This window comes from Schistocerca cancellata, chromosome 1, assembly GCF_023864275.1.
Source record: "Schistocerca cancellata isolate TAMUIC-IGC-003103 chromosome 1, iqSchCanc2.1, whole genome shotgun sequence".
Taxonomy (NCBI): Eukaryota; Metazoa; Arthropoda; class Insecta; order Orthoptera; family Acrididae; genus Schistocerca; species Schistocerca cancellata.
Genome location: NC_064626.1, coordinates 784,373,100 through 784,394,319, shown reverse-complemented (window position 1 = coordinate 784,394,319; position 21,220 = coordinate 784,373,100). Strand labels below are relative to the sequence as shown.

General features: G+C 43.3%; 1 protein-coding gene across 1 annotated transcript in view; it reads left to right on the top strand.

The window, feature by feature from the left end:
• Positions 1-21,220, top strand: part of LOC126102917 (T-box transcription factor mls-1-like) — a 151,987-nt gene that overhangs the window by 63,647 nt on the left and 67,120 nt on the right. The window lies entirely within an intron of this gene.

Below are 21,220 nucleotides of genomic sequence, written 5' to 3'. Positions count from 1 at the left end.
TACTGATCCATGCTCCCTCTAGAGCCGTCCGTATTTGCAAAAGAGTCGCCGGTGCAGGATTTTGTGCGGAAACCGACCTCTCGATTATGTCCCACAAGTATTCGATGGGATTCATGTCGGGCTATTTAGGTAGCCAAATTATTCCCTCCTAGTCTCCAGTACGTTTGTCGAGAACAACTGCGGCCCAGTGACGCGCATTGTCATCCGAAAAAATTCCTATCCTTATATGGGAACATGAAATCCATAAATGGCTGCAAATGGTCTCCCAGTAGCAGAACATCCTGAGGATCCAGTCCTTTCCATGTGAACACAGCCCACACTATTACGGAGCCACCACCAGCTCGCATAGTGCCTTGTTGGCAACTTGAGTCCATGGTTTCGCGGTGTCTGTGCCACTCTCGAACCCTACCATCAGCTCTTAAGAATCGGGACTCATCTGATCAAGCAACGGTTTCCCAGTCGTCTAGGATGCAACCGATAAGGTCATGCTCCCAGGAGAGGCGCTGCAGGGTATGACGTGCTGTTAGCAAAGGCACTCGCGTCGATCCTATGTTTCCATAGTCAATTAACGCCAAATTTCGCCACATTGTTCTAACGGATACGTTCGTTGTACGCTCCACGTTGATTTCTGCGGTCATTTCACTCAGTGTTGCCTGTCTGTTAGCACTGACAAATACACGCAAACGCCGCTGCTCTTGGTCGTAAAGTGTAGATCGTCGGCCGCTGCGTTGTCCTTGGTGAGAGGTAATGCCTGAAATTAAATGTTCTCGGCACACTCATGACACTGTGGATAGCGGAATGTCGAATTCCTCAAGGATTTCCGAAATGGAATGTTCTACGCGTCTAGCTCCAACTACCATTCCGCGTCCCGAGTCTGTTACTTCCCGTCGTGCGGCTAGAATCACGTAGGAAACCTTTTCACATGAATCACCTGAGTAAAAATGACAGATGCTGTAACGTCCCCTTGGAAAAATTTCTGAATTACTGTGCTGATAAACCTCTTACATTATTTCCTTTTCAAACAGCTGATCAAAACTGAACGTACTCAAACATTCACTAAAGTGACACACAATATTTTTTGCGCAACGCAATCTGACTTTCGAAAATCCCTACAAAAGAATGGCCCTGACTAACATTAACCTATACCTTTCACAAATCATTTACCTCACCAAAAATCTTCGTTACTCGAACTACTGCAATACAGCGAGCGCCACTACTGCCAGCTAAATAAAAGATTCAAACTACTGAAGGCACTAACTACTGATAGGCATAGTTAGCAAATGAAAAATTTTGATAGAGAACAAACGATGTATTTACCTTAATAGTGTTGAAAAATCATAATATACATAGCAGTTCATGACATCCAGTCTTACAAATTTCAAAACTCCGCCATTTCTCTCCCCACATCCACCACTGCTGGCGGCTCACCTCCAACTGCGCAACGCTACGCGCTGTTCACATCCAGCTGCCCAACACTACAATGGCAGACAACAATGCAAGCTAGCCACAGACTGCACACAGCACAGCCAGTGATTTTCATACAGAGCGCTACGTAACGTTGCCAATAAGAAAACATAAACAGCCTACTTACAATGCCTCAATTCACAGCCCTTTTATACCTCATGTACGCGATAAGCTTAAGTCTGAATTTATGAACGTCAAGTAAAGTACATTTTAAAAAATTGGAAATTTATGGTATGTTCCTATGGAACCAAACTGCTGAGGTCATCGGTCCTTAGGTTTACACACTACTTAATTTAACTTAAACTAACTTACGCTAAGGACACCACACACACTCATACTCGAGGGAGGACTCGAACCTCGGACGGGGGGAGCCGCGCGAACCGTGGCAAGGCGCCTCACACCGCGCGGCTACATTTAAAATATTACTCTGTTGGGGATCAGGGCAAATGGGTGTTGTGGATAACGAAAAGGCGGACGTAGCAGCCAAGGAGGCGTGCCGACATACTCAGTTCAGTGCATGCTATCGGCTCGTTGTTGAGGTTCAGAGTCATGCATCGATGGGAAGACGAATGACTGGAAGTGACAGACAACAAGCTGCGTCTAGGAAAATCTAGTAGTCATGGGGTCCGGAATGCAGTAGTAGGGGAAGGTTAAAAAAATGGTTCAAATGCCTCTGAACACTATGGGACTTAACATCTGAGGTCATCAGTCCCCTAGAACTTATAACTCCTTAAACCTAACTAACCTAAGGACATCACACACTCCATGCCCGAGGCAGGATTCGAACCTGCGACCGTAGCGGTAGCGCGGTTCCAGACTGAAGCGCCTAGAACCGCTCGGCCACACCGGCCGGCGTAGGGGAAGGAGTAGAAGAAAATATTACAGGAGAATATGGGCTTGGGACAAGGAATGAGAGATGTGAAAGACTAATTTAGTTCCGTAACAAGTTTTAGTTAGCAATAGCGAATATGCTCCCTGCCGCCGTTGGATAAGCAGCTGCAGCAGCAAGTCGTATACTCCTAGCTCACTCATTTGTTACATAGTTTAATTAATTTCTTTGCGTGTTTTTGGTACTTGCATTGTTTAATTCATAAATTTCGGGCATATTATAGTATTTGAGAGTTGTAGCATCGCGTTTTAGTACCCGAATAGTGTAAAATCGCGTAGTCTCCTTCCGCCGCCGAGCAGTGTGTCAGAAGTGCGCAAGTAGCAGCATTACTGCATTTACTAGGCAATCTTGTATTTTAATAACCATTTAAATTTTGTGTCGATTTGTTTGCGCTCTCTGTAGATTAGTTCAGACGTTCTTTGCATAACAGTTTTTAGCATGGATAGGGACTGCAACTGCTGTGTTCGGATGCAGGCTGAGTTGGCATCCCTTCGCTCCCAGCTTCAGGCAGTGTTGGCTTCGGTCACACAGCTTGAGGCTGTTGCCAATGGGCATCACTGTGGGGGTCCGGATGGGGGTTTGTCGGAGACGGCCAGCTCGTCCCACGCATCCCCCGATCGGACTACGACTGTGGTTGCCCAGGATACTGCCCGCATTGAGGCTGATCCCTCACCTGTGGTAGAGTGGGAGGTCGTCTCAAGGTGTGGCAGGGGGCGAAAGACATTCCGGAGGGCTGAACGGAAGGCCTCTCCAGTTTGTCTGACGAACAGGTTTCAGGCTCTGTCTCAGGCTGATACTGATCTTCGGCCTGACATGGCTGCTTGTCCTATTCCAGAGGTTGCCCCTCAGTCTGCAAGATCCGGGCGGTCGCAGAGGGTGGGCTTACTGGTAGTTGGGAGCTCCAACGTCAGGCGCGTAATGGGGCCCCTTAGGGATATGGCAGCAAGAGAGGGGAAGAAAACCAATGTGCACTCCGTGTGCATACCGGGGGGAGTCATTCCAGATGTGGAAAGGGTCCTTCCGGATGCCATGAAGGGTACAGGGTGCACCCATCTGCAGGTGGTCGCTCATGTCGGCACCAATGATGTGTGTCGCTATGGATCGGAGGAAATCCTCTCTGGCTTCGAGCGGCTATCTGATTTGGTGAAGACTGCCAGTCTCGCTAGCGGGATGAAAGCAGAGCTCACCATCTGCAGCATTGTCGACAGGACTGACTGCGGACCTTTGGTACAGAGCCGAGTGGAGGGTCTGAATCAGAGGCTGAGACGGTTCTGCGATCGTGTGGGCTGCAGATTCCTCGACTTGCGCCATAGGGTGGTGGGGTTTCGGGTTCCGCTGGATAGGTCAGGAGTCCACTACACGCAACAAGCGGCTACACGGGTAGCAGGGGTTGTGTGGAGTGGGCTGGGCGGTTTTTTAGCTTAGATGGCCTTGGGCAAGTACAGAAGGGGCAACAGCCTCAACGGGAGCGGGGAAAAGTCAGGACATGCGGGGACCAAGCAGCAATCGGTATCGTAATTGTAAACTGTCGAAGCTGCGTTGGTAAAGTACCGGAACTTCAAGCGCTGATAGAAAGCACCGAAGCTGAAATCGTTATAGGTACAGAAAGCTGGCTGAAGCCAGAGATAAATTCTGCCGAAATTTTTACAAAGGTACAGACGGTGTTTAGAAAGGATAGATTGCATGCAACCGGTGGTGGAGTGTTCGTCGCTGTTAGTAGTAGTTTATCCTGTAGTGAAGTAGAAGTGGATAGTTCCTGTGAATTATTATGGATGGAGGTTGCACTCAACAACCGAGCTAGGTTAATAATTGGCTCCTTTTACCGACCTCCCGACTCAGCAGCATTAGTGGCAGAACAACTGAGAGAAAATTTGGAATACATTTCACATAAATTTTCTCAGCATGTTATAATCTTAGGTGGAGATTTCAATTTACCAGATGTAGACTGGGACACTCAGATGTTTAGGACGGGTGGTAGGGACAGAGCATCGAGTGACATTATACTGAGTGCACTATCCGAAAATTACCTCGAGCAATTAAACAGAGAACCGACTCGTGGAGATAACATCTTGGACCTACTGATAACAAACAGACCCGAACTTTTCGACTCTGTAAGCGCAGAACAGGGAATCAGTGATCATAAAGCCGTTGCAGCATCCCTGAATATGGAAGTAATTAGGAATATAAAAAAAGGGAGGAAGGTTTATCTGCTTAGTAAGAGTAATATAAGGCAGATTTCAGACTACCTAACAGATCAAAACGAAAATTTCAGTTCCGACACTGACAATGTTGAGTGTTTATGGAAGAAGTTCAAGGCAATCGGAAAATGCGTTTTAGACAGGTACGTGCCGAGTAAAAATGTGAGGGACGGGAAAAACCCACCGTGGTACAACAACAAAGTTAGGAAACTACTGCGAAAGCAAAGAGAGCTTCACTCAAAGTTTAAACGCAGCCAAAACCTCTCAGACAAACAGAAGCTAAACGATGTCAAAGTTAGCGTAAGGAGGGCTATGCGTGAAGCGTTCAGTGAATTCGAAAGTAAAATTCTATGTACCGACTTGACAGAAAATCCTAGGAAGTTCTGGTCTTACGTTAAATCAGTAAGTGGCTCGAAACAGCATATCCAGACACTCCGGGATGATGAAGGCATTGAAACAGACGATGACACGCGTAAAGCTGTAATACTAAACACCTTTTTCCAAAGCTGTTTCACAGAGGAAGACCGCACTGCAGTTCCTTCCCTAAATCCTCGCACAAACGAAAAAATGGCTGACATCGAAATAAGTGTCCAAGGAATAGAAAAGCAACTGGAATCACTCAACAGAGGAAAGTCCACTGGACCTGACGGGATACCAATTCGATTCTACACAGAGTACGCGAAAGAACTTGCCCCCCTTCTAACAGCCGTGTACCGCAAGTCTCTAGAGGAACGGAAGGTTCCAAATGATTGGAAAAGAGCACAGGTAGTCCCAGTCTTCAAGAAGGGTCGTCGAGCAGATGCGCAAAACTATAGACCTATATCTCTGACGTCGATCTGTTGTAGGATTTTAGAACGTGTTTTTTGCTCGAGTATCATGTCGTTTTTGGAAACCCAGAATCTACTATGTAGGAATCAACATGGATTCCGGAAAGAGCGATCGTGTGAGACCCAACTCGCTTTATTTGTTCATGAGACCCAGAAAATATTAGATACAGGCTCCCAGGTAGATGCTATTTTCCTTGACTTCCGGAAGGCGTTCGATACAGTTCCGCACTGTCGCCTAATAACAAAGTAAGAGCCTACGGAATATCAGACCAGCTGTGTGGCTGGATTGAAGAGTTTTTAGCAAACAGGAGACAGCTTGTTGTTATCAATGGAGAGACGTCTACAGACGTTAAAGTAACCTCTGGCGTGCAACAGGGGAGTGTTATGGGACCATTGCTTTTCACAATATATATAAATGACCTAGTAGATAGTGTCGGAAGTTCCATGCGGCTTTTCGCGGATGATGCTGTAATATACAGAGAAGTTGCAGCATTAGAAAATTGTAGCGAAATGCAGAAAGATCTGCAGCGGATAGGCACTTGGTGCAGGGAGTGACAACTGACCCTTAACATAGACAAATGTAATGTATTGCGAATACATAGAAAGAAGGATCCTTTATTGTATGATTATATGATAGCAGAACAAACACTGGTAGCAGTCACTTCTGTAAAATATCTGGGAGTATGCGTGCGGAACGATTTGAAGTGGAATGATCATATAAAATTAATTGTTGGTAAGGCGGGTACCAGGTTGAGATTCATTGGGAGAGTCCTTAGAAAATGTAGTCCATCAACAAAGGAGGTGGCTTACAAAACACTCGTTCGACCTATACTTGAGTATTGCGCATCAGTGTGGGATCCGTACCAGATCGGGTTGACGGAGGAGATAGAGAAGATCCAAAGAAGAGCGGCGCGTTTCGTCACAGGGTTATTTGGTAACCGTGATAGCGTTACGGAGATGTTTAACAAACTCAAGTGGCAGACTCTGCAAGAGAGGCGCTCTGCATCGCGGTGTAGCTTGCTCGCCAGGTTTCGAGAGGTTGCGTTTCTGGATGAGGTATCGAATATATTGCTTCCCCCTACTTATACCTCCCGAGGAGATCACGAATGTAAAATTAGAGAGATTAGAGCGCGCACGGAGGCTTTCATACAGTCGTTCTTCCCGCGAACCATACGCGACTGGAACACGAAAGGGAGGTAATGACAGTGGCACGTAGAGTGCCCTGCGCCACACACCGTTGGGTGGCTTGCGGAGTATGAATGTAGATGTAGATGTAGACGCTGTTCAAGAATCACAAGAGGAGGAGGTATACTCGGAAAAGGCCGGGTGATACGGAAAGATTTCAGTTAGATTACACCATGGTCAGACAGAGATTCCGAAATCAGATACTGGATTGTAAGGCATACCCAGGAGCAGATATAGACTCAGATCACAATATAGTAGTGATGAATAGTAGGCTGAAGTTTAAGAGATTAGTCAGGAAGAATCAATATGCAAAGAAGTGGGATATGAAAGTACTATGGAATGACGAGAAACGCTTGAAGTTCTCGAAACATGACTCTGTACCTCAGTAGGCAGTACAGTTGAAGGGGAATGGACATCTCTAAAAAAGGTCATCACGTGCGATGCCACTACCCGAATTTACTGTATTATTATTAGACCATGCAGCATCGGACTTCCAGAACGCGGCTCTCGCGTGTAATAGGTTTGAATAGACACCCTGTGGTGATCCAACTATTACACGGAATGTTTGGAATAAATAATGATAATGGCGCGTAAGAAACTTATTTTTACGTCTGTATTTGATTATTAGTAGCACTGATAATCTCTTTGAAGTGACTGAACAGGGAGCACTTAATTCTATATGTTTGATATTGCCTAGCAGGAGGACATTATTCATTTAAAACAATACCACAGCCTGAAATCGTTTCACAACACATAAACACACATGATAAACACTTGAACTTGTTCTAGGTTAATGTAAACTACACAAATTGTAATTACTGAATTTAATATTATTGAGCTTGCATTGTCCTGAAGGCACAATGTGTACTGTGGTGGCAGCAATTTCCTTGAACGCTTAATTAAAGAACAATATAGATCTGGTGGCAATATAGTTGTTACAAACACTAATTGAGAATAACGTTGCTTGGGCGGAACCGAGTAATTTTTTACTATGGCAATGCACTGAAAACCCTCCACATCGAGCTGGATAGTAATTAAGGTAGCACAGTACCTGGCATCTTCCATCCGTTGCATGAAGCCGCATCTGCTGGCAATTTCGGCGTTAATTCCGACTATTTTCACTTGTAATATAGCTACGCCGATACTCACGCACCATAACTTTTCACTGATATTGCAGCACATAGAAATCACTGGATATGTGATAATAATGACCTATTTCCATTAAATAATTGATTACACTCGGAGAATGCAATTGAAACCACAAAATTATTGTTGCCCCCAAACTTTACACACTGTAGAGAACTTGGTTTGACTATTAGACAAACTGATTCACAAAATATAAATGTACTGGTAATGGCGTCTGTTCATAATAATACTCTTGTAAAATAACTTCTGGTTCGTTGCTATCGAAGTGAGCTCACCAACGGACATCGTCAGTTATTGAGATCACAATACACCGTTGGATGCGGCTACTGGTCCCTTCACACCTTTCTGTTGGCACAAGCAACTCGTCGCAATTAACACAGCATGGCACCATACAGTGCCATGTACCTCAGAGCGGAAAACCGTACTATTTTGCCGCACCATCGAAATACCGCGTCTTACAAGTCTTAGTGTCCATTTAGCTTGTAGCCATACGATAAACGAAGTCCATGTCTGTTTTCAGCTCACTTCTAGCTGGTCTGTTAGCAATGTTACAGTAGCACACACCGGCAGTCACTTTTACGCCACTTAACATTTGTTCTGCCACAGAGCTACGCCAACTTAATTCTACTGCCAATATTACGTGCTAACCTGTACACAGTTCCCATTCTCAGGTTCAAAATGGTTCAATGTCTCTGAGCACTATGGGACTTCACATCTTAGGTCATCAGTCCCCTAGAATATAGAACTACATAAACATAACTAACCTAAGGACATCACACATATTCATGCCCGAGGCAGGATTCGAACCTGCGACCGTAGCTGTCCCGCGGTTCCGGACTGAAGCGCCTAGAACCGCACGGTCAACGCGGCCGGCCATTCTCAGGGATTGTCAGAGTGCAGCACAAGCCAGACACTGTCTCCCACATTGCATTCTTTAATGTAGCTGCCACCAGGCGGTAGCACTTCTGCTTTGCCTTCGATACTGGCCCACAGATGGCATAAGCGTCCACTTTCTCTACCGTTGCGCCTTGACTATGCCTGGCATTCACTAGACAGTACGTTATCACATTACACACAGAAGTTGGGAAGGAATGCATAGGTACAAAGAAGGTAACTGTGAAGAAACTTTAGGTAACAGAAGAAATACTCCAATTGATCCACGAAAAGAGGAAGTACAAAAATGGTCTGTGAAACTCAGGAACAGAGAAATACAAGTCGCTGAGGAATAAAATAAATAGAAAGTGCAGGGAAGCTAAGACGAAATGGCTGCTGGAAAAATGTGAAGAAATCAGAAAAGAAATTATTGTCGGAAGGACAGACTCAGTGTACAGGAAAGTCAAAACAACCTTCGGTGACATTAAAAGCAAGGATGATAACATTAAGAGTGCAATGAGAATTCCCCTGTTAAATGCAGAGGAGAGAGCGAGTAGGTGGAAAGAATACATTGAAAGCCTCTGTGAGAGAGAAGATTTGTCTGATGTGATAGATGAAGAAACTGGAGTCGGTATAGAAGAGATAGGGGATCCAGTATTAGAATCAGAATTTAAAAGAGTTCTGGAGGACTGAAGGTCAAATAAGACAGAAGGGATCGATAACATTCCATCAGAAGTTCTAAAATCTTTGGGGGAGGTGGCTACAAAACGACTATTCACATTGGCGTGTAGAATGTATGAGTCACACGACATTCCATCTGACTTTCGGAAACATACCATCCAAACAATTCCGAAGACTGCAAATGCAGACAAGTGCGATAATTACCACACAATCGGCTTAACAGCTCATGCATCCAAGTTGCTTACAAGAATAATATACAAGGAATGTAAAAGAAAATTGAGAATGCGATAGATGACTGTCAGTTTGGCTTAGGAAAAGTAAAGGCACGAGAGAGGAAATTCTGACGTTGCAGTTAATAATGGAAGCAAGACTAAAGGAAAATCAAGACACATTCATAGGATTTGTCGACCTAGAAAAAGCGTTAGACAGTGTAAAATGGTGCAAGGTGTTTGAAATTCTAAAAAAAGTAGGGGTAAGCTATAGAGAGAGACGGGTCATATACAAAACGTATAACAGACAAGAGGGAATAATAAGAGTGGACGACCAAGAACGAAGTGCTCGTATTAAGAAGGGTGTAAGACAAGGATGTAGCCTTTCACACCCACTGTTCAATCTGTACATCGAGGAAGCAATGATGGAAATAAAAGGTCCAGGAGTGAAATTAAAATTCAAGGTGAAAGGATATCAATGATACGATTCGCTGATGACATTGCTATCCTGAGTGAAAGTGAAGAAGAACTACATGATCTGCTGAACGGAAGTAATAGTCCAATGAGTACGCAGTATGGATTGAGAGTAAATCGAAGAAATACGAAGGTAATGAGAAGTAGTAGAAATGAGAACAGCGATAAACTTAACATTAGGATTGATGGTCACGAAGTAGATGAAGTTAAAGAATTCTGATGCCTAGACAGTAAAATAACCAATGAGGGACGGAGCAAGGAGGACAGAAAAAGCAGACAAGCTACGGCAAAATGGTTCAAATGGCTCTGAGCACTATGGGACTCAACATCTTAGGTCATAAGTCCCCTAGAACTTAGAACTACTTAAACCTAACTAACCTAAGGACATCACACATACCCATGCCTGAGGCAGGATTCGAACCTGCGACCGTAGCAGTCCCGCGGTTCCGGACTGCAGCGCCAGAACCGCTAGACCACCGCGGCCGGCGCTACGGCAAAAAAGGCATTCCTGGCCAACAGAAGTCTGCTAATATCAAACATTGACCTTAAATTGAGCAAGAAATTTCTGAGATTGTACGTCTGGAGTACAGCATTTTATGGTTGTGAAACATGGACCGTGGGAAAACCGGAACAGAAGAGAATCGAAGCATTTGAGATGTGGTGCTACAGACGAATGTTTAAAATTAGGTGGACTGTTAAGGCAAGGAATGACGTTCTACGCAGAATCGGAGAGGAATAGAATATGTGGAAAACACTGGAAAGGAGAAGAGACTGGATGATAGGACATCTGCTAAGACATGAGAGAATGACTTCCATGGTACTAGAGGGAGCTGTAGAGGGCAAAAACTGTAGAGGAAGACAGAGATTGGAATACATCCAGCAGATAATTGAGGACATATGTTGCAAGTGCTACTCTGAGAAGAAGAGGTTAACACAGAAGAGGAATTCGTGGAGGAAAAAAGAAAAGGAAAATGCACAACGCGGCTGTGGGGTACCTCCTTTCAGCCTAGAAGACGGGATGAGGTCCTCCTTACTCGTCTTCGTACAGACCGCGGTCCTACGACGCATGGGGTCTCTTTCCGGTGAGGGGACCCCTCCAATTTGTATTACTTGTGGCGTACGGATCACTGGCACCACATTTTACTAGACTGTGTTTTATTTTCAGACTATATGGCAGAGGTAGATCTGTCAGCAGATCTGCCCTCTACTTCAAGTGACGTTCAAACGAATGTGGTTTGAATTTTAGGTTTTGTGATCTGTCGAGCTTGTTTCCAAAAGATTTAGGGAGATATTCTTAATGTGTTAACTAGGTGATTGCATCACCCATGTTTTCCTGTAATCAGGCAGCCAGTCATATTTACTGTTACTTGAGCTCCTCTGCGATTTTTTTGTTTTAATCCTAGATATAGCACTGTTCACTATTTGTCCTTTGTTTTACGTCGTGTGAGATGGAGTGATTGTGAGGGTCAACGCAAGTGAGGTGGGACATAATGAGTGAGTGTCATTTTGTAGGTTTACTCCTCTCCTGTGACAACGTTTTTAGCTATTTTATCCATATTCATTCCTTTAAATATTTGTAAGGACGCTAATAACACCAACATTGAGTGCCCGTAAACCCGATACGCACATACACACACACTAAAAGATTACTGTTTATAAGAATTTTTGTTTGTTACTAAGCAGGAAAACTACGTTATTAAGAAGCTCTTAACGTTAGCTGACGTTTTTGCTGTCAGACTTTAGTTGCTAGATGCATATTGTGATAAAATACGGCTGATAACCGTTGGCCGCACGAACACATGACTCGGATCGCATGAAGATCGCGGGCCTCAGTTAGACGACCACCGGTGTAGATACTGCCATACTGAATGCCACAGTAGACAGTTTGGTTGAAGAGCAATGGACATCTGTGCAAAGGACAGTCACAGAAGTTGGGCAGACAAATGTAGGTATCAGGAAGATAACTGTGAAGAAACCTTGGGTAACAGAATATATACTTCAATTGATCGACGAAAGAACGAAGTGCAAAAATTTTCAGGAAAATTAACGAATACAGAGATATACATCACTGAGGAATCAAATAAATAGGATCTGAATCAGGGCCGGCCAGAAATTCTGCACGCGTGCGGCGCTCTTGCACATGTGCAACTTCCGGATCACAGCGTGCACTCCGCAGCCGTCAGCGTTCATGTAGTGCATGTTTCTACGCACAGATGTCGCTCCTCTGTTACACAAAGTGCGTTATCGACACCTCGTATGTATATCACAACCTGGGCTGTATCTGTAAGATCTGTTGCTTCATCGAGCGCAGCAGAGAAAGCAACAAAGTATTTAGCCTTATTTATTAGCTGCCTGTGCAGATCGCCGGCCATAGCACTGATACGTCTTGTCACTGTTTGTTTGGATAGACTGATTTCTTGAAACCTGCTAACGTTCGTGGGAGACACAAGTTCTGCAGCATCAGTCAGACACCCTTTCACAAACTCCCCTTCGGAAAAGGGTTTCCCAGAAACTAAGAGTTCAAGAAGTATCAGTTACTTTGACGTACAGTAAAATCGAGTTGCTGTGTCTCATCCATTTTCTTAAGGACATTTAATTTTGCTTGCCGTTCTTCACTGTTGCGTACACTTCACTCGTCTTTGTGATATGTAATGTAATGTCTTTTAATTGAAAACTTACGCTGGCCGCCTATTTTTCGGCGGCACAGCAAACACTGTGAGTTTTCGCCAACGGCTACAAAAAATAATTGCAGTTCCCAGTCATTTTTAAACGACTGAGGACATAGATCTCCCGTCCTTTGCTTTTTCACAGTACTTGCCATTTCTCAGTACTTCTCTGTTAAGGTTACGGTCACCAGAGGTAAACGAGACTGGATATGTTGCGCTCTTTCTTGCACCACATGGAAGTGGAGTCGCTGCCGTTCATTTAGGACACATGTCTAATAACAGATGTCGCTGTCGCTCGCTGTCGCACGCGTGCGCACATGTGCAGCACTTCCGCACGTCTGCACACTGTGCAGCGTTTGGCCGGCCCTGATCTGAATGGAAGACAAGGAGAGATGGCTGCAGGATAAATGCGAAGAAAAATGAAAATGAAATGGTCGAGGACAGGACTGGTCCGCGTATAGAAAAGTCAAGACAACCTTCGGTGAAATTAAAAGCAAGGACGTCAACATTAAGAGTGCAATGGGAATTCCACTTACTCATCTTCGCATAAGGAGCAGCCTTATGACACATGTCTTCTGACGGTTGACGATAGAAGCAAGACTCAAGGAAAATCAAGTGACACTAATCCAATTAGTCGACCCGGAGAAAAGTGTTAGACAATGTAAAATGGTGCAAGATGTTCGGAATTCTAAAAAAATAGGAGTAAGCTATAGAAAATTACGGATAATATACAACATGTTCAACAACCAAGAGGGAACAATAAGAGTAGAACACCAAGAAGGAAGTCCTCGAATTAGGAAGGATGTTGGACAGAGATATTGTCTTTCGCCTCTGCTGTTCAATAAATACATCGAAGAAACAATGACGGAAATAATAGAAAGGTTCACGAGTGGGATTCAGATTCAGGGTGAATGGATATCAATGATGAGGTTCGCTGAAGACGTTCCTATCCTCAGTGAAAATGAAGAAGCATTACAGTACTTCCTGAACGAAATAAACTATGTAGTGAATACGAAATAAGGGCTGAAACCAAACCGAAAAAGACTAAAGTAATGAGAAGTAGCAGAAATGAGATTATCGAGAAACCTAACGTCAAAACTGGGAACCATGAAGTTAAGGAATTCTGTTACCTTTAAAGCAAAATATCACACGGCGCGGAAAGCAAGGAGGACATAAAAAGCATATAAACTTAGGCAAAGAGGACATTCCTGGCCAAGAGATGTCTGGTAGTATCAAATATCATCCTTAATGTGAGAAATAAATTTCTGAGAATGTATGTTTGCAGCACAGCAAGGCATGGTAGTAAATCATGGACTGTGGGAAAACAAGTAAAAGATATTCGACGCTTTTGAAGTGTTATTGACCAATGGTTCCGAACCTTTCTGAGGCCATTACCCCTGAGTGCAATCAGATAACAGCTGGTACCCACTTCTCCATTTCCGTCATCATCAGCATTAGCACCTAACTATACTTTGGAATGAAACATTTTATTTGAACACTTTCATTTTTGAAAAGACGAAAGGTGAATGATATTTGGTTTCTGTATCTGTTTTGTTAAACCACTAACTAATGAGTCAGTGAGAAACTTAGTATGGCTTATGTATAACAACCTTTTTTTATAGAATAATGAACCACATCTCAGGTCATTGTGAGTGCTATCTACAACTCCTTCTCAGAAAAGGAAGCTAAATATCCACTTCGAGGTAGACGCTTGCTGCACAACATGCTTCCCCTGCACGATTCCTCTTCCTAGTGACACTTGTTTCACAGACTCACCCTGCGCAACAATTTAAAATCAATCAAATTAAAATGTGTGCGCTATAGATAGACCTACTGTTAGTGAATCACTTGATTGCTGGACACTTACGGCTGAACTGGCAGAGACTGGAAGACCTCATGCTGCCATTGCTTTGTATCTGACCACTGCCAATAACAATAGTAATACAGTGTAGACCCTACGGTAGTGTGGTAGCCAGTACGTGGTTACTGTTGTGCTGTCAGTTAGTTCGTATACTAGTGCGAAGTGAATAACGAACCAATTTCTGGTCTTTTGTGGCATTACCTATACCTCGGAGAAGGCATTTCATGATATACTTAAGCATATGATGTGTGTGTGCCAGTTTTACTGTCATAAATCCATGCACAAAGTACATTTGTAGGGGGTGTACCATACGAGGAAGATGTTCAAACATTTGTTTCACAAGCTGTAATCCCAACAACATAGCGTCATATGTTAATTCTAGGAGGCCTATTTCAAAAAAATGTAATTATTGCTAACTTATCTACTCATTGTCAGTTTTAAAAAACAGTGATATACTAACAACCTTTTAAAAATAATTTAGTTAGTTTCGTGACCACAACACAAGTCAGCCTTCTACGTTTCACCCCACAGAAAGCTACACTGACTGCTATAAACTGATGTTTAAAATGAGGTGGACTAAGAACATGAGGAATGAGGACGTTCTTCGCAGAATCGGCGAAGAAAAGGAACATTCAGAAAACACCGAGAATAAAAAGGGGCAGGATGATTGGAGATGTGTAAAGACATCAGCGAATAATTTCCTTGGTGCAGAGTGTAAAACTGTAAGGGAAGATAGATACTGGAATACGCCCAACAAATAATTGATGACGTTGGTTGCAAGTGCTACTCTGACTTCAAGAGGTTAGCACAAGACAGCCAAGATTTGTGACGAAGACCAATCAGAAGACTGTTGATTTCAGCGATCCCCCCCCCCCCCTCCCTCCCAAAAAAACAAAGAAAATGAGATAAGAATGAAAAATAACCTTAGTAATAAATCACTTTCGGTCAGAAACGGAAACATTATCAGACATAATTTGTCATGCATCTGATTAATTACGTCACATTGTATCTGAGGATATTCCATTTCTGACCGAAACTGTTTTTTTAGTAAAGTTACAACACGACTGTGTGCAAAACATGATTTTCCGTGAAGTTCTCGAAGCTATAAATCATCGCCTCATCAGAATAACATTTATTTATGTTGCATTGTAAGTATACATGCATGACGCAATGTCTCTGATGGGTACACCAATTTGATTAGTCGCCGATATTTCACCTGTGACCAGAAAACGCAGTAGAAAATAATTGACTTAAACGAAACTGAAACTTAAGTATTTGGTACACTCCTTTCACATGGAGCGCATAACCACAAATATAACCATCGCTTTGCCCCTCTCGCTTTGCAGTACAGCACAAACCAGCGATGTCCTTATGGCCAAGCACAAACTTCGCCTATCCGACTCATACAGAGATTTTTGTTTTAATTATACGCTCGTGTGTCTTCATAAGACAACTTCCGCGGGTCGCGGAACCCTGCTGACTGCTTGCTGTATCATCCAGTGCCGGCTTCTGATAATCCGAATAGTGTGGTGAAAGTGGATTGCAGTTCCCGTTATTGTCGTGGATCAAGTACACAACTTATTTTACAATACACACAATATGCATTCAATTCTAGAGTCCTCAAATTTACATTGCTATGTGTCGATCTATTAGTACTTTACCTCTTATACGGTTAAGGACTTGTGTAATTTACGATAAAAATTAATAATCACGAATAATAGACGTCCTAAATAACGACAGCACCTGAACCATCTGAGAAGTGAGATGTGGGGCTGTGCATTACACCAGCAGTTCATTGCCTTTTTAAAATCCTTTTACTATAATACACATTTTCACAAATTTCGTGATACGTCAAATGACTAACCCGGGAGAGACAAAGCATACATCTACTACCATGTCCTTTACCTATTTACGATTATGTAAGGAATCAGACTAAATGTTACTTAGACTGGTCTTCTGTGGAGTAAGAGCACTAATGATTATAATCAAGTCGCTCATGATAATCTTCGTCATGATAATCATCATCAACGATTAGCCTTATTAAGACTATTCTGTTTTCAAGGCTCTCAGAACTGGTCTTCGTCTACTGGTTTGCCACATGGCTTTGTAATTATACATGTATCATTTGGGCACCTACTAATGGCCATTATTTCAAGGTAATGTGATCATTTTATCGGCTGCCCTTTCGTTACGCGTAATCTGAGTCTTATTTCTTCATTTAGGATGTAATCAGCTCTTGTTTGTACTAAATGCGAGAGTGGAAAACTCATCTATGCTGCCTGGATTCTTTATTTCTGTTTTCCTGTGAAGGTCCTACATTTGGCTTGACGAAGGATTGTAGGGATTCCTATGGTTCTATACGACTTTACCACTGACTCAAGATAGACGTTGCCATCTAAGCTTCTTTTAATTGCACACCATAAATGAGAGAATTATTTACTTTGGCAGTCAATGTCATTGGAATGTTACAACCGAGATCTTTATAACTATTAATCTGTTCCACGTGTTTGTCTCCTATTCAGATTGTTACTCTCGTAAACTGTTTTCCAGTGAGCGTTATTTTTTAGTTTTACATGTAAATACTTCAAAAATGTGTTCTTGTAACTAACTATAGTTCTCGGGCTGACTTCTGTAAATCGTCTTCTAATTCTATAATAATTACCTGCCATTTTCCCATAGTAATACCAAATTAATTACGTTACACTCAGCTCAACATAAAATATCTAGATATCCAAGCCGTAAGACATTCATCAAAATGGCAATACTTATAGAGTGAACAGAATACACATCCTAAAAATTTATAAAAGATCCAGCTTTAAAGCAGCCTTAACGAAGAATCAAAAGAAATGTTTCATTTATCCATTCACACATCACGTACCGTAAATCCCACCACAAAGCAGAGCCTTAATGAATGTGCAATGAGTCTCGTCGTGCATTAATGTAGAGGAGTAGGATGACCTCCTCCGATCGATCGGTGAGTTTCTAATATGAGTGCAAGAAAAGAAATTATCTGTTCAGTGCATTTCTTGAAAACTGATTAGCGTTTACTCTCGCATATTTGTACAATAAAACTACATTCAGAAAGTATATATTTTCTGTCATACTTTTATTCCGGAAAAAAGTCTCATTTTATGGAGAGAAACCTCTGTAATTAATAGACAGGACATCGCCTCAGAATGGATAAATACAAATTCTGTGTGGTTTTCAAGGGAATCTTATACCATCTTCCCCGCAAAATAGTGACAATTTCGGGTAACGATGATAGAGGTAGAGAGCAATCACGCACCATTCTCTCCAAAGTAGACCATAAAGGCTCAATGATATTGAAATATGGAGACTGTAGTGGCTAAAGGAAATGCGACAGTTCATTAAAGTGCTCATAAAACTAGTCCCTGACGATGCGAGCTGTGTGAACAGGGGCCCTCAATATGTTCGATTCCACGGAGATATCCACTAGAGAGAAGGTAGTCACAATATAACAAGTTTATTTCTCGAACACAACATCAGTAAAGTCTGCAATGGATTATGGAAGTAAAGGTCCTTCTGGTCCGAAATTAAACAAAGTTCTTCTGCAAGTGAAAAGTAAACTATAGTTCTCCAATGGCAAACAAAATTAAAGTAACTAAATAAAAAATAATTAAATCCCTCAACAAGTGAAAATAATTAGCTGACCTCTTTATGCATGAGCAATGACGTAAAGTATGAATGAAGTTAAAGCTCAACATCAAACAAATTCCTTAATTTTTGGGTTTGAAAACAAAGTCCTCTCTCCAGCTTAAGTCGCGGAAGCAAACACTTCCAATATATCTTACAATCGTTCATAGAAGAAGTTGCGAAGATGAACAGTATAGAAAATTTCTAAATCGGACAAGAATAGAAGCACTAAGAAAGGTCTTGGGACTATCTTATCGGTGAAGTAAAAACAGTAGAAATTATACCAAGTCGCAGCTAGCGCGACGCTGATCACACTTCAGAGTCCAGACGGAGCAGGCGGCGAGCTGTCCTGGAAGATGGTAGTGAAGTCCATGGCAAGGAGTGTGTGAAATCTTGTCGGTTTCCCGCTGCGATAGAATGCGCGTCGGGCTAAATAGCTGTCTCGCGATAGAATACATAGGGCATATTTTCGTCACATGACGCTGTGGATGCAGGAAGAGATGCTGTATGTCAACGACTTCTATCGCCGCAGTGCACGCTGCCTGTCAGCCTCGCCGGAACGCCGTTGTCACCACCTGCTGGTCTGGCTGCGGAGTTCTGGAACTCAGATTTCTCGCGGCGTCTGTTCCATAGGAGCGAAGCTTGAGGCAACCGAAACTACAAGTACTCAGACATTGTGTGTCGTGCCGTCGGCGCCTGATGTCTAGGGCGACACGGCAGTCCTGTCGCCTTGGACGTTGAGGCGTTACCATTGGGAAACAAGCAATGTGCCTTGTGATGGACTGATCAGTCAAACTGGCCACATAATCCTTGCAGAGTAACTATGGGGCCCACGGAATAACGTAATATGGCTGCCAATTACGTCATTGAATCCCCGCTATGTTCCACTCTTGGCATGTAAACTCGTGCACAAGTTGGAAACAGCGTGAAACAAGTCTCGTCTGATAAAGAGATCTTCCATTGCTCCATATTCCCGGTTTTATGGCTTTGGCACCACATTTTCCAGTTAAGGGCATTTACATAACTGATGAGTGTTTTCCGAATTCCAGCTCACCATGTAATTCTCTGTTTATGAAGCTTCCTTCATGTTGTTTTGATGCTGACAGGATTTGCGAAGGCGACACTCAGTTCTGCAGTGACTTCTGCCGCTGTCGTTCTCTTACTTTGCCTCACAATCCTCTTTAATGACCCTCCGTCACGATCACTCCAAAACACACGTTCGTTCGCGTTGTGACATAGTGTAATATTTTTTTTCTTTTTTTTTTTTGAGACATCGGTCTTCAGATTTCTTTGATGCGTCCCACCACGAATTCCTCGTCCATTCCCTGTATGCGGTATAAATCGTCAATACAGTGCCTCTTGAAACACCAAACACTTAAGCTACATTGGGTTGCAAAAGCCACTACCGTACGGACACCATCAATTTGCCCATATTCGAATACACTTAGCTCCGACATAATGCACTCACAGCTATACATAACACCGTTCTGACCGACTGAGACATACAACGTACTAAGGGCATTGCATAGGCGCCATTCATGGTTAAATACGAGTATAACAGCGCAACCTTCAGGCTCAGCTAGCATCTGCATATATGTTGAAGCACGCATTTCGCGTGGTCTTTCCGTATTTTTCTCCACACCTGTATTTTTTTAAATAAAGTCTTTCCCTCAGATACAATAGGGAGGGGGAGGGTAGCGTGAATAAGCATATGCTCAAGTAAATCTTATTCCCTCGAGAAACTATACTGAGAATGGGTAGAATATTCCAGTTTTCCGCTCCTTCTGGGATGCAGAGATTTGTGACGGAACGTACAGAATAAATTTTCTTGCTTTTTGGAAGGTTTGAGCCGTTTATTTGAGCAGTAAAAGATGGACGACAAATAGAAGACTTTCACATGTGGTGCAGAGAAGGACGCCGAAGATTAGACGGGTAGATCGCATAACTAATGAAGAGACACAAAACAGAATTGGGGAGACAAGATATTTGTGGCACAACTTGCGTAAAATTAGGGATCAGTTGGTAGGATATATCTTGAGACATTTTAGTTTAGTACTGGAGGGAAGTGAGGAGATAAAAACCGTAAAGGAAGGCCAGAACAAAGGTACAGTAAGCAGATTCACAAAGATGTTACTGCTGCTACACTGGAAGGTTAGCAAGATTTAAGTGTGTTTGAACGTGGTGTTTGAACGGTACACGAGCGTTGGGACACAGTATCTCCGTCGTAGCGATGAAGTGGGGATTTTCTCGTATGACTTTTCATGAGTGTGCCGTGAATATCAGGAATACGGTAAAACATCACATCTCCGACATCGCTGCGGCCGGAAAAAGATCCTGCAAGAACTGGACCAACGACAACTGGAGAGAATCGCTCAACCTGACAGAATCGCTACACTTCCACTAATTGTTGCAGATTTCAGTGCTGGGATGTCAACAAGTATCAGCGTGCGAACCATTCCCTTGATAACAGCGAGACACAAAACTTTACGCCTCGCCTGGTCCCGTCAACACCGCCATTGGAATGTTGATGACTGGAAACATGTTGCCTGGTCAGACGAGGCTCGGTTCAAATTGTATCGAGCGGATGGACGTGTACGGGCATGGAGACAACCTTCATGAATACATGGACCCTCCATGGCAGCAGTGGACTGTTCGAGCTGGTGGAGGCTCTGTAACGGAGTGCAGCGTGTGCAGCTGGAGTGATATGGAACCCCTGATACGTCTAGATACGACTCTGACAGGTGACACGTACGTAAGAATCCTGTCTGATCACCTGCATCAATTCATGTCCATGTGCATTCCGACGGAGTTGGGCAATTCCAGCAGGACAATGCGACACCCCCACAGGTCCAGCATTGCTACATTCCAGGAACACTCTTCTGAGTTCAAACACTTCCGCTGGCCACCAAACTCCCCATGCATGTACATTATTGTACATATCTGGGATGCCTTGCAACATGCTGTTCAGAAGAGATCTCCACCCCCTCATATTCTTACGGATTTATGGACAGCTCTGCGCTGCCCTCTGTGGCCAATCGGTTCTAGAGGCTTCAGTCCGGAACCGCGCTGCTGCTACGCTCGCAGGTTGAATAG